The sequence below is a fragment of the Amblyomma maculatum genome, chromosome 1 (assembly GCF_055883805.1).
Source record: "Amblyomma maculatum isolate TAMU_Amacu chromosome 1, ASM5588380v1, whole genome shotgun sequence".
NCBI lineage: Eukaryota > Metazoa > Arthropoda > Arachnida > Ixodida > Ixodidae > Amblyomma > Amblyomma maculatum.
This window is the reverse complement of record NC_139344.1, coordinates 311,236,042-311,249,501: the sequence shown is the minus strand read 5'-3', so window position 1 is coordinate 311,249,501 and position 13,460 is coordinate 311,236,042. Positions and strand designations below refer to the sequence as shown.

General features: G+C 50.7%; 1 pseudogene; it reads right to left on the bottom strand.

Annotated features, from left to right (window-relative positions):
- Positions 1-6,107: 6,107 nt before the first annotated feature.
- LOC146207083 (uncharacterized) lies at positions 6,108-7,723 on the bottom strand (annotated as a pseudogene).
- Positions 7,724-13,460: the final 5,737 nt, after the last annotated feature.

Genomic DNA, 13,460 nt, shown 5'->3' with positions numbered 1-13,460 from the left:
TCGCAGGGATAGCCGGCCTTGCGATAACAACTCAGAAGAATCAGGACACCTATGTGATGTTACAGTAGGTACGCGACGCAACATCTCACAAGAAATGCTCCACACGCGACGATTCTGCCGTTGTTTACAGCACCTACTGAACAGTAGCCGCCCGCCGTCGGTTAACTGCACGCCGCCATCTTCCCACGATCTAAGTTGCCAGCTTCAAACCATCTTCATGTGCCAGATTTAGCAAGTAAAATTCATCTGGCAACCAATGAACAGTAGGATAATGGCGGCAATCACGCGGTCACCCCTCGAATGCATTGGGTGAACGGGCAGCTTTCCCTCTAGAGTATTTGTATTAACTCTATGGGAAAACCCCTATTCTAAGGGTGCGTTCCAATACCCCCTCGTAGACGTCTACTTAGACGGCTACGCGAGCAGCCGCCATCTTGGGATGCGTTCCAATTCTCGCGAAGCAGTCTCGCGAAGACGGCTTCGCCGAAGTCAACATCGATGCAGACTACTTTGCTGTCTAAACATGGCGGACAGAGCGCGTTTCGCACTGAGCGAGTCGTGCGTGCGGTTGTTGCAGTAGCTGTACGGTGGTCGTGCTCTTTGCGAACGCCGGAGTATGCATATGAACGATCTTTCAAACGTGAGTTGTTACGTCAATGTATGCGCTAGCTAGAGGCTAATTTAGCTGTCTTTATGGTCGTGAGATATAGCACTGCAGATTCTTTTACCGCGCTAAGAGGAAAGTGTGCGTTGGATGCTGTTGGTCTTCTTTTTTTAACTTGACGACGAGTTTCTTCAGTCTGCTTCAGTCTTGATGTTATCGACGAACTCGTCGCACTTCGCCGGGAGTCAGGACGGCTGCTGTACGGCACACGTGTGTGTTTCTACCTTGCTGTAGTAGCCGTGGCAAACTCTTCCGCCGATTTTCAGTTAATCTCAGAAGAACGAACTCGCCTGACGATGCCGACTTGTTGCGCATTGATTTTTTTTGTGCCTGTACATTATTAAAACAAGTTGTTGTCTTTGGTTTCCTCGTCTAGTGACTACAGACAACAGGTGTAACAGCAGTTTTTCGTTTGCTGTAGCCGGTTATCACCTTTCGTCCGTAATCGCCTCAAGTTTACAGTATTTTGCATGTTTTCATTCTTACAGCTGTGTGAATGAGACATCTGAGAAGCATGTACACTTCAGCATCAGTATAATAAAAAAGGAAAAACGGACTAACGTTATCTTCCGTCAATTCGTGAGCATGCTCATTGCGTGAGAAGTCGGTCTGCTACAAGTTAACCTATTAATAGTCCATCTACATTGTGGCGATTACACATGTAATATTGTTGCTGCAAAAAATCGGCGAACCGATAAAAGCGTGATTTTTACCTGTATTGTCGTAAATCTTTAAAGAAAACAGCGTTATAATAGTTATAAAAACTTTTTAGTTCAACCTTTATGCCGCGAGGTGACGCTAGGCGTAAACAGGTAGACGCGTTCCAATACGCGAACCTGTAGACGTCTACGTAGACGTCTACGAAGCAGTCTTGCTAGACGTCTAAGAATTGGAACGCACCCTAAAACTCGCCGCTCGGCCAGCACGTTGCGCCGCCGCACGCTATTTCCTTGGGGGCCCCAAGCCTTGGGTCCCCCTATTCTAAAACTCCCTATTAATCGGGCACCGAACAAAGTTTGTTTACTTCCTGTCGGCGCGCGCGTTCGCCGTTGCAATCAGCTGACGCCGAACCGCGGCTGACAAACTACACCACAGCACACAACTACGGAGTCCCCTTCTCCTCATCCCCTTCCTTTTTTTTTTTCTTTACAATCGATCGTTATCTTTCACGAAGGGGCATCATATAGTCAAAAGCAAGAGGAGCCTAAACACGGAGGTTTCAAGGTTCGGGCAAGGTGCACGAGTTTCCCTCCGCAACGCCCGGAAGACCGCTCTCTGCGATCTCGATTCTGAATTTCTAGTCTTTCGCTAACATCTCATGTCCTTGCTGCGGTACGGATATTATGGACCCCGAGCTCGAAAAGCGACTTCGGCGAATGAGTACCGAGATGGGACTCGACCCCCACAAGTACACGCCGTTGAAGAATCCACTGCTGAACCCCGACGATGATAGTATACTGCTTATATGGGTGCATTGGTGCGTGGGGTCGACTAGCATAACATTAAAAAATAATAAAATCCCATCGTAAGCTCGCCACTGGTTTATTTTTAACAGTGTAGTTCACAGTGATCATGAAAAATCTTGCTATATGCATGCCACAGCGCCGAGCAAGATCGCCTGAGTTAAAAAAAAACAATCCACACTGTACTGTGATAACGCGTCTAAAGCTAATATTATCACAATCTTTTCATTTTACACTTACCGGCAAGGTTGGAAGAAACAGCGTTGGTACCGCTCCTTCAAGCAGACTCAGTCTTGTTGGGATCCCCAAATCGCGAACCACATATCCGGGTAAAGCAAACGTAGATAAACGCTGTCTTCACCGATGCTGGCTATCCGATGATCTGTAGCCACTGTTTCCGGAGGTTGGCGTTTTGAAGCACTTGATGCAGAATGTTTTTCCTGCCGTCACTAGCAATACCTTCGCAGCCAGGGACTGCACACTGTAACAACCTCCCGCTCATCTCCCGTCAACAACAACAATTCAGCGCTTCGATAACTGCCTTCGCGAACTCAAGAGAGTGACCAGTCTAGCCCAGAACTGTTCTGCACACGACGTAACACAACATCGAAGGTGAGGTCAACGCCAGGGATGTATAGCGTGGCAACAAAACTTGCGAGTTGGGCCGAAGGGCGATGACGATGAAGCAGACGACAAGAGGCCCCCGGCGGCGCGTCGGCAAGCAAGCGCGACAAAACGGAAGTTGCGGCGTGCGGCGCTAAGCAAAAAAAGTAAAATCGCAGATGCGTCAGTTGTGACGTTTCAGTGGGCGAGGCCTTGGAGGAGGGCCAGCCTTTGCGCGCGCTAAAAAGTTGTAAAGAGGAGGAAAGCCGCGAAGGCGCAGATATTCAAAATTCGATTGCAAATAACTCTGCTTCCAAATGCCGCATTTAAAAAAAATTTTGCGGGAAGGTTATCTTACATCGACATTCTTTCACATACTAGGCATAGGGAAACTGTATCGCTAAGGCTGTTTTGGGCCCCTTTAAGGCTTGCACTAACGCCCTTTGTTTTACGTACGAACTACCCAATGACCAAAAGATAAGATTTTTAGAACTTCAACTAACTTTTCTTGACGATGGGCATATCTGCTGGTATTTTTTACCGAGAAGCAAGAAAGCGTTGTTACCGTACTCCTCCGCTCACTCTAAAATCGTTAAGAGAGGTATTGTTATGAATTGCTTTCGCAGTGCTCTAGAGAAAAGTTGCCACCACCAAATAAAGAGTAGCTTTGACGACCAGGTTGGCCGGCTGCTGGCCGCAGGATTCCCAAATGCACCTCTGAATGCTGTGGCAGAATCGCTGCTACAAAGAGTTAAGAGGGGCAATGAAAAAGTGCCCAAGCTTACTGAAGCTGAATGGAGGAAACTTGAGGTGATGCCGTACGTGCATGGAATTTCCCATAATACCAAAAAAGTTGCTGCGAGGCAAGGCGTTAAGGTTGTCTTCTCTGCTCCTTGCAAGCTATCAAGTCTTTGTTCTCGTGTTGCTCATGGCAGATCTAAGGCCCCTGTATGCTCGACGCGACATGATGATTGTTATATTCCACACGTGTTATTTATAAGATCCCTCTAACATGTGAAAAAGTTTACATCGGCCAAACTGGCCTGTGTATTAACGATAGGCTGCGAGAGCATCACACCTATTTGTCACACATCAGCGGAGTTAAAAATTTGTCTCGCCATTGTAGGGATTGCGGTTGTTATCCGCTGTTTTCAAATGTCACATTTCCTGGTAGGGACAAGGGTTAGGTAGAGCGCGAAGTTCTTGAAGCTTATCACATAAGTATGCAAGGAGATAATTGTATTAGCACAGCATCCATATCGTTGATGCAGAAAGAAATAAGTTATTTATCTCAAAGACCCTAGTACCTTGGCTATCTCCGAAGCTTGCTGTTAGTTTGTCACTTTTATGCTGTGAGTTGGACGTCGAGCTGCGCATGCCTTGCAAGGTTTCTTGGGAAATGTTATTATTTCAATAAAGCACAGTTGTTAGTTCCAGCTTCCGTGTGTACATCGTCTTCCTTCGTCCTCGTTCCTTGGCTGGTTTTTATTCTCTGAGATTATTACCTAGAGAAATAAGAGTGTTAAGGGCCAAGTACGCTCTCGACTCAGATCTCTTGCGGATCCGCTGAAGAAGGGATTGTCCAGCTATACCGTCTCTCCGAGGCGGCCAATTTACATTAGTCTCTATGAAGCGACAAGGCTAGAGGTTTCGATAGTGACTCATGAAGTACTGCACTGTTCGCTGCCGCCTGAGGAACTCCAATGAATCTTCTTAAGCCCTTTCTATGGAAAACTTCGAGACGTTTAAGCTGTGATGCCGAGGGGGAAATTAAAGGTAATTGGTACATTATAAGACTGATCATTCTCATGAAGTTTGACTATTGAAGAAGGATGGCTTCCCCTTTATTTGCAATTCTAACATCACATTTAGACGCGAAGATAGAGATGAGACAATCGCGTCGACAGCTTTTCGCTACTGTAGACGGGAGTCGATAATGATACCGAGAAAACGCATGTGTTTGAATTGGAGAATGAAAGAGTGACCAAGGCCTATCTTTAACCGCGCATGGCGTCTTACTACAGCTGGAAGCAGAACAAAGCCGAATTTTTCCACTGATAGAGACAATCCCACATCGTGAAAGTAAGCTCAGTGTACCGAAAGTAGAGCCTGTCGATCTTCTGCTCACAACGATGAGGCATTAAATGCTTTCGCCTTAAAAATAAAAAGACCTTCGCGAGGAGAAACGTCGCGAGGAGGAAAGGCTCGAGCGTCAAGCAGCTATAGACTTTCAGCTTCAAAGGACTTGGCGCTCCGCCAAAGCTCGCCACCGCCTAGCCCTCCTTCTGCTACAGTTCCCTGTAACAGTCCAAAATCCGCCACCAACTGCCGCCTTTTGTCGTCAGCGAGGATATGGCTGAATTCCTCGATAAATTAGAACATGTATGCGAACGGAATTACATCGACCGAACCCTCTGGGCACAGAATCTGTTAGCATTGCTTCCCGGGGAGGCATCGGGCTTAATCACGCGCCTGTCAAAAGAGGCATTTGAAAGCTACGACGATGTCAAGGAAGCGCTACTGGGGAAGTACAGATTGTCGAATCTGTCGCCTGAAGCTTTCCGGCAGAAGTTCCGGTATGCAGATAAGGACAAGGAGTCTTATGTCGACTTCGCGTTTCGTCTAATAGCCGACCTAGTTGAGTGGCCTGAGGGCGAAGAGGTCTACGACGACCGCGATAAAATCGTAGAATGCATCGCGTTGGAGCAGTTCTACGTTGCATCGATGATGATATCCGACTCTGGTCGCTAGACAAGCTAAAGCAGGTTAACCTAAACGAAGCAGCAGAGTTCTCTGAAGAATATTACACCCGTCGAAGATTGCATAGCAGGGCAGTTCGCGTAGGAAAAGCAGACAGGAAAGATGTTTTTTGAGGAAGCGCAACGAACGAAAGTCATTCACGCGTCACGAGTTTCAGAAAGACTCGTCTCTCACAAAAGAAACGATAAGAGAAGGACAGAATGACTCTCAGAGTACTACCGATGTTCCAAACCAGGACAACGACAGAAAACGTCCTTTTGAAAAACGGAAGCCATTGAAGTGCTCTATCTACAAAGAAGGGCACATCTAAACCAGATGCAAAGAGAAAGTTGTTCTCGCAACAATTCAGTAAACAGACAAATACCAGAGGCTGTTGGAACCATATATGCAGGAGGTTCTGGTAAACGGCAAAAAGTGTAGAGCACTTCGAGACTCGGGAGAAACTACGTTGTCCACCCTTTCTTCCTCTCCCTGAACGCGTCTACGGAAGAATGTGCTTGGATATGGCAGGTGGCCGAGGTGGTGGTGGAAAACATTTATATCACATACAAATACAGGAGGTTACGCATGAGCTGACCCTGAAGGGGCCAACCCTCACAAAAACTAAGTGGAGGTCCTTAGTTCGGGACTCCAGTGGCGTCTGCCGCCGCTCGGGCTCGCCCGACCAAGGCCCTTTGGTCCTGCAGGTCGGAGCACCCGCGCAAGGTCGCCTCCCAGTCATCCCGGGTTGGGTTGGGGTGAGAGGGGATAGCCGGATTAGAAGGACAGGCCCACATCATGTGGTAGATGTCCGAAGACACCACCCCACAGTGCGAGCAGCTGCCAGAGAAAGCAGAGTCGAAGTGTTTTAGAGCTGCCGGGCACAGCAGTGTGTTGGTATAGAGGGGGAGTAAGAGCCGCTCATCCGCCTTTGAAAGGCCTTTACATGGGCGGGGGTAAAAGCTGTAGCTAGAATGGTAGTAATTTACGATATCTTTGAATGTATAAGCCGGATTAGAATCAGCGTCCTGGTCGGAGGGGGAGGAGGAGGAAACTTCTCGGAGAGAGAGCGCGCGGGCGGCGGCGTCGGCAGCCTCGTTTCCAGCCAGCCCCTGATGAGCAGGAGCCCAAATAATATATCGGTGTGCGGGGTCTCCAATGTAGGAGCTATTTTGAAATATTTGATAGGCTAGATAAGGGGTCCAGCCCTGTTCGACGTTCAGACAGGCCCCTCGCGAGCCGGAGATTATATATTTCGAGTCGGAGTGGGAAGCAGCCAATGCTATGGCGACCTCCTCCGCATGAGTTATGTTGCGGGTCCTGAAGTAAGACCGTTGACTGCTTTCGCCTCGTAGACGACTGCGGCCGTGTACCATCCCCCATGGTGCCGGCCGGAGGCGTCGACATAAAAAACGCCGGGTTTGGAACCATAATGGCGTGCCAGGGCTTCCGCCCGCGCCAGGCGTCTGCCATAATGGTCTTCGCGTGCTTTTTTGGCGGGAAGAGGGCGTACGCGGAGGGCGCATCTCCACGGCACTGGAATGCGTGCCCGTTCTTCCATAAGTTTGTTATGTTGAATGTGGAGCCGGGCAAGAAGGCCGCGGCCCGACTGCGTCTGCGACAGACGCGTATATTGATTTGTGAGGTGCGCTTCTCTGAATTCCCTGAAGGTGTTGACCATTCCCAGCGCCATGAGGCTTTGGTTTGAGGTGTTCACCGGGATATCGAGGGCCCGTTTAATGATTTTGCGGAGAATGACCTCGAGGGCATCCTCATCTTGCTTCCGCAGGTGGAGATATGAATACAGGATTCGACTAGTTACGAAGGCATTTGCCAGCCGCAAGGCATCCTTACTTCGCAACCCTCCGCGTTTATTGGAAACTCGGCGGACCATGCGGGCCACCTGGTCTCCCACCTTGCGGAGTTTAGCCAATGTGGTGTCTGGCTAGCGGTGTCGGTGACTGAAAAGTCCCAGTACTCGGACTTGTGTTTCTGGAATTGGACCTTTTTGAAGGGTAAGTTGAATTTTAGTAGTGCATTTGGGAGAGGGGCGGATGTGCACAAATTCAGACTTCGGTGAAGAGCATTGAAGGCCGCAGCGGCGAGCATAGCGGTCTACTATAGTCGCCGCCTGCTGCATGCTGGCCTCAATGTCTCCAAGCGAGCCCTGTGTGGCCTATTGGGTGATGTCCTCAGCGTACAGAGCATGCTGCACGCCTTCAACAGCACTCAGCTGGGCCTGCAGGCGCATCATGGCCAAATTGAATAGCAGGGGCGAAAGCACTGCGCCTTGCGGCGTTCCCCTGGTACCTAAGGGGAAGGGGCCGACCAGGTTTCGATGTTTGTGATGTCTTGCGCTGTGGTTGGTCGTCTCTTACGGAAACCGTCCCAGTCCGTCCACTTGTGTATAATTGTGTTGCCCCGGAATTGATTGAGAATCGTAATTTCGAGAATGTAGTAGTCACTGGCCAGTCAACGCCGGTGTTGCGCCATGTTACTTTGCCGGTGTGGTCGTTCTTGATGAATGTAAGGTCTGGTGTGGTGTCTCGTGCTACGGAATTGCCGATTCGGGTAGGATGATTGGGATCCGTAATCAGGATATAGTCGTGGTCCAGGGTATCCTGTAGTAGGTTCCGTCCCTTTGCCGTGTCTTTCACGTAACCCCACGCTCGATGGGAGGCGTTGAAGTTTCCTCCAATCAGCAGTGTTGCCTTTGGCTTGGGTGCTGGCTGTGTGTAGTAGGGTCTTGAATGTCTGTGTTTGGTGCTTGGGGTTACTGTAGATGTTAGCGATGAACAGGCTGTCTTTCCATTGTTTGCTTGGGATGATTTCGGTGAAGGTGTATTCCACCCTGCTACGGCCATGTCTGAGCTGATGTTCAACGAACGTGAGCCCTTTGCAGACGAATGTGCAGACGCCTCGTCTTTCCACTGGGCTAACGTGAGCGCGATACCCAGCGAGTGTTGGGTTCGTCGTCACCGTATCTTGCAGCAGAATGATGCCAGGTTTCTTGGTTACCGTGGTGATGTGTTGTTGTAGCACTGCTCTCTTGTTGTCGTAACTCTGGCAGTTCCACTGCCAGACCGTAAGGCCCGGTAGCGATCCTATTGTGGCTTGGGACTGGGACATGGCTGCGATGGAGTTGGGGCTTGCGTCTGTTTTTGGAGATGAGTGGTTTGCGAATTGCGCAGCAAAGATGGGGCTGCATACTATGGGCTTGAGGGTTTGTTCAATGAAGTCGAAGAGCTCCTGTATGGTTCGGTAGGACGTGGTGATTAGTTCCTTCAGCCGCGCCAGGCGTTGGTCAGTGATGGCAGCCGTGTTGGCATAGGTGTTGGTGAGCGCTTCAATTTTGGTTTCGAGCTGAGTTTTCAATTGGGTTAAGTCCTTATGATGTCGTGTTGAGGCGCGGGCTCGTTTCTTGGGGGTTGGGTCAGTGGTTTTCTCCTCTTCGGGCTCGTCTTGTGATATGTCCATTGATTGTGTGCCTTGATGTGTTGGCGTGTCGGTGTTCTTCTCGGGGATAACGGTGGGTGTAAGTGTCTCAGGTGGCTGAGCTGGGCCAGTGGGTGGCTGAGATCGCTGTGCTTGAAGTTCTTTCTTGACGTCGGCTAGCTCTTGGGTAAGCCGGCGCATGGTTTCCAACAACGTCGCGTTGGCGGCACGGAGTTGTTCGAGTTCCTTGTAGTAAGGGTTAGTAGTCCATTCCTGCCAGCTGCTCTGCCTGCTTCAGCCACTAGTGGCGATGTTAGAGCTCGGCGTCCATAACACCTTAGAAGAAATAGCCGAGGCGCAGCTCACTGCGCAAAGCGCCTCTCTACCACCAAGACAGGCCGCAGTATACTGACGTCCCTGGGTTACAGTCCCCGAGCTCCCGGTCGGCAATCGTGCGAGATCAGCGATGAGTCGTGGGCCCACATCCACGTGGACCCCATCCCAAAAAACATGCACCCCATACAATCAAGAACGGCGGCAGGCGCGGGCCAAAGTCCTCGTCGAGCAACATACCCAGGACCCGCACGCCCGGTTCGTGGACGCAGCGGAATACAAGCGAGAAGGATTCGTGGCAGTGGCCGTTGCGGCGGCTACCGGCATTAAGACAACGGCAGCGAGCGAGCGGTGCACGAACGCCACAGACGCCGACGAGGTTACCATCGCATGCCCGTAGGTCGTGGAACTTGAACGACTGATCAAGCTCAGCGTTCGCAGAGCCTGCATAAGAGTACGCCTGCCCACGGGTGTCCTGTATGTTGCACAAATATCGGTCCCTGGGTTTGTGCGCGAGTTGTGTAGTATTACCAGAGAAGGTGTGGATTACACGCTGAAGATGTTTTTGTGTTTCTCTGCGGGTCTGAGTTGGATCAATGAGGGCGCGAAAGAGGCGCCATGTGTTTCAGCTGGGCATTTGACACGCTGCCGTGTTGCACCTATCCACCCAGTTAGAGTCGGCGAGCTGGGCCGCGTACTCAGCCGCTCGCTGGGTGAGCTCGGCAATTCGAGCTTCAATATTTCTGTTATGTTTCTGCCGTCGCCATCAGCGGACGAGGCAGTGCCGAGCTTCCCAGAGGTGGAGTAGGTGGTTGTCCACATCCGATACCACCTCTGAGAGCTGAATCTGAGTTTCGGTGGAGCGAAGGTGTGAAACCAAATGCTGGGACCATGAGGTGTACCCTTGCTCTGTAATGGATGTTGTGTTGTCGAAATTCTGCCTGAATTTCATCCAATCTGGGAGACGGGCTTGTGTTGTGGATTTGGAGAGTGGACGAGTTCTGATTGTGGTATTGATAATGCAGTGGTTGGTCGCTGCCGAGGGTTTCTTCGGTATTGACCAGTCTGCATGTTGGATGTTATAAGTAAAGGTAAAGTCCGGACAGGTGTCCCTTGTCAGCAGAATGCCTGTTTGCCGATGGCAACGGTTACTACCGAAGCCGATTTTGGAAAACGTAGCGCAGAAGCTGCGGTGTTCGCCACCCTCCCGGAGCATTTTAGCTACCGCTTCTCTAACAGCTCAGAGCGGCTGCTGAAGGATCAGAGCAATAATTATTTGCCGATGTGGCGTATATGGCGCTCACGCGATCTACAGCGCGCCAGCAAATGAAGAACACTGATCTAGAGTCTAAGAGCGCGGAACGGTGCGGCACACAGAATGATCGGTGTAACCTGAGTGGCGGGCCTGGAAATGCCTAGCTCAGGGGCTGGAGTGAGCGAGCCTTGTTTGGCCGTAACTGAAAATGATGCGTGCGTTGCTAGCCGCTATGCAGACGCGGCACCGCACTCCGAGGACGCGGGCGCCATACTCGCTCTGGCTTCCGCCAGCTGGCAAGAGCTTGTGGGAAGAGCAGTGCTTCGGAGGGATGCGCGGTTCTCCGCGATCGCTACAAGCTGGCCGCAGTCGGAAGAAGCACTCTAATTCGCGAGCAGCAGGAAGGCTGCTACATTGCTGATTTGATAAAAAGTGTCAAAAAGGGGGAGAAGAAACAGGTGCGCCCGCTGCTCTGGCTGCGGAGCTGGTTACGAGGGACAACGGCGACGGCGATGCGAAACACAGGAACGGGCGTCAAAGAGCTGCGCTCTAAAAGAGTGTCGAGTTCTATGAGCATGGAGGAAGAAAAAAACTGAGCATCCATGAGCATCCACGGGCGGCGCTGCATGCAGCGACGGCCACGCGCTCCGAGTGTCCTATTTCAATCCGTGAGTACTGTACTCTGGAACTGCTGTGGCTCCTCATGGGAAGACGAAGAGACAGAAGTATTCTGATTCCATGGCACACGTTTGGGGTGCGGCCACTCCTCAGATAGATGATAGGTCGCAGAAACACAAGGTAAATAATCTTCATCCGTGCATTTTACAACTTGTAAAAACCCGGTCGGTGTTGCCGCTGTCGCGCAGCGCGGTGAGAAAACGAAAAGGTTCTCGCGTAAGATGAAACTTGGAGAGGGAGGTTTGAGACAGAGAGAGAAAGCACGAGGGCGAGAGAGAAGGCACGTGGGGAGAAGGAAGAGAAAGCGCGTGGAGAGGAGTCCAGTGTTTACAGATGAAGGTTGTGCGCGGCGGGAAAATTGAACCAATTCATGTAACAGCACACTCCCCGTCTGGTTATATACCACGTACTATATGGTGCTTCAGTCCCCGCGCGGAATAAGCAGGACCGTTTCAGTCACAGGACGGAGAAATGTCTTTATCACTCCCCGGGTTGCCGTCTTGATCTCGACCTTTCGCACGTTGCCGTCCACACTTTCGATAGCGTTCAGAATGAGTCCCATGGGCCAGTCGTTGCGATGAACCTGGCTGTCCCTCAGGAGCACGGTGTCGCCCGCCTTCAGGTTACGAGTTGGGTACTGCCACTTGCGACGACACTGTAGCGTAGCAAGGAACTCGCGTAGCCAACAGCACCAAAACGAGTCTGCCAACCACTGAACTTGCCGCCACTGTCTTCGGTATATATCCTTTTTATTGAAGACTGGTGGCACTGTGTTGCCGCCGACCTTTTGGGTCAGAAGCATTGCAGGACTGAGCACTTCCCAGCACTCGGGATCTGTTGAAACAGGAAAGAGTGGTCTCGCATTTATTATTCCTGAGACTTCTGCAAAGAATGTGACTGAGACCTCGTGAGTAAGGCGACCAGGGGCCGTATTACGGACCGCTCTATAATTGAGAGCGCTCTAAAACGCCCGCTCCTATTGGTCGCCGTCGCCATCTTGAAAAGTTGCGTCACGGGATGCTGCGATTGCGTCGCGGAGGCGAAAAAACAGATGACGTCGCGCACCTAATTATGCCCGTGGTTTTAGACTATTATTGTAGAGCGCGATGAAACGGTCTAAAACGTTTTAAAGCGAGTTATAGAGCGAAAATGGCGGCGGCGTCCGCGGTGGAGTGGTGTGAGTGGTGGCTGCGGCGCTGAAGCGGCAACGCCGGCGCGAGCAACGACGAAGGGCGGTGTGTGAGAATGCGTTCTACTAGTTCGGCTAGTTATTCCGACGCCTATTTCGACTTGAAAATGCGAAAGCGGAATGATGGTGCGATGAATGCGCCGATGAACTGTGATGAAGCTCGCAGTCGACCGCTCTTGACGGTGCGGCTGTCATGCGTGCTTCGATCTTTTTTTTCTTTTTTTTTTGCCTCCGGAGGATTTCATCTCCACAGGTAGTCGGCCTCTCATAACTGACGGTGAGCAAGTGCGTGCGTCAAATGGCTGAACTCAACTACTGCAAAGTTGGCGCTGAAGAGTGGTTGGGCTCCGCAGTGCGCCCAAAGCAAAAGGCGGAGGCGAAGGCGACATACAGTGCAAAACGAATGAAAACGAGCGAGGTTGGTAGTGTACGCTCAACCGCGTTGCTTTTCCCCGTGCTCTTTCTAACTGCAGCATTTGTGTGTGAGACGTTCGTGTGGACATAAAAGTTTATTTTGCCTGTGCTCCGCGATCGATCTTTCTTTTGTTTCTGTTTCCTAAAAAAAAATAAACAAAGCCCCGATTACACTGCTTTCGATATGATTTCACCACGCATTTAGGACCATCACACAGTACCTTGACATCAGACGATGCGCAAAAGCCGGCACTATAGCCGTGGAATCAGCTGTTTTACTGAAAATCGCCATTTTTACGGTTTGTTTACCTCTGCCAGCGCGCCCTCGCGGCAAAAGAAGCTACCCACGAGAGCGTTTAATTGCAAAACTGTAGCTGCTTCTTGATTTTTTTATGACATTGAACTTTAAATGCGGCTTCTTGAAAATATAAAACTTTAGTTAATTTATTCACACGCTATATCTATAAAAAAGTTAGCAAACGACTCCTTGACGTGCGAATAAACCTGTGTCCGTGAAAATAAGCGGCCCGGGGCGGCACCCTGGCGATCATTGGTTGATTCCGATTTTCGTCACGCGTTGACGTCTCGCCGAGACGTCACGGCGTCGTCATTTTGACGTCACGCTCTATAACTTTAGAGCGAGAACCGTAATTCGGCCCCAGGGGCGTTTCCAAGTAGCATGCAATC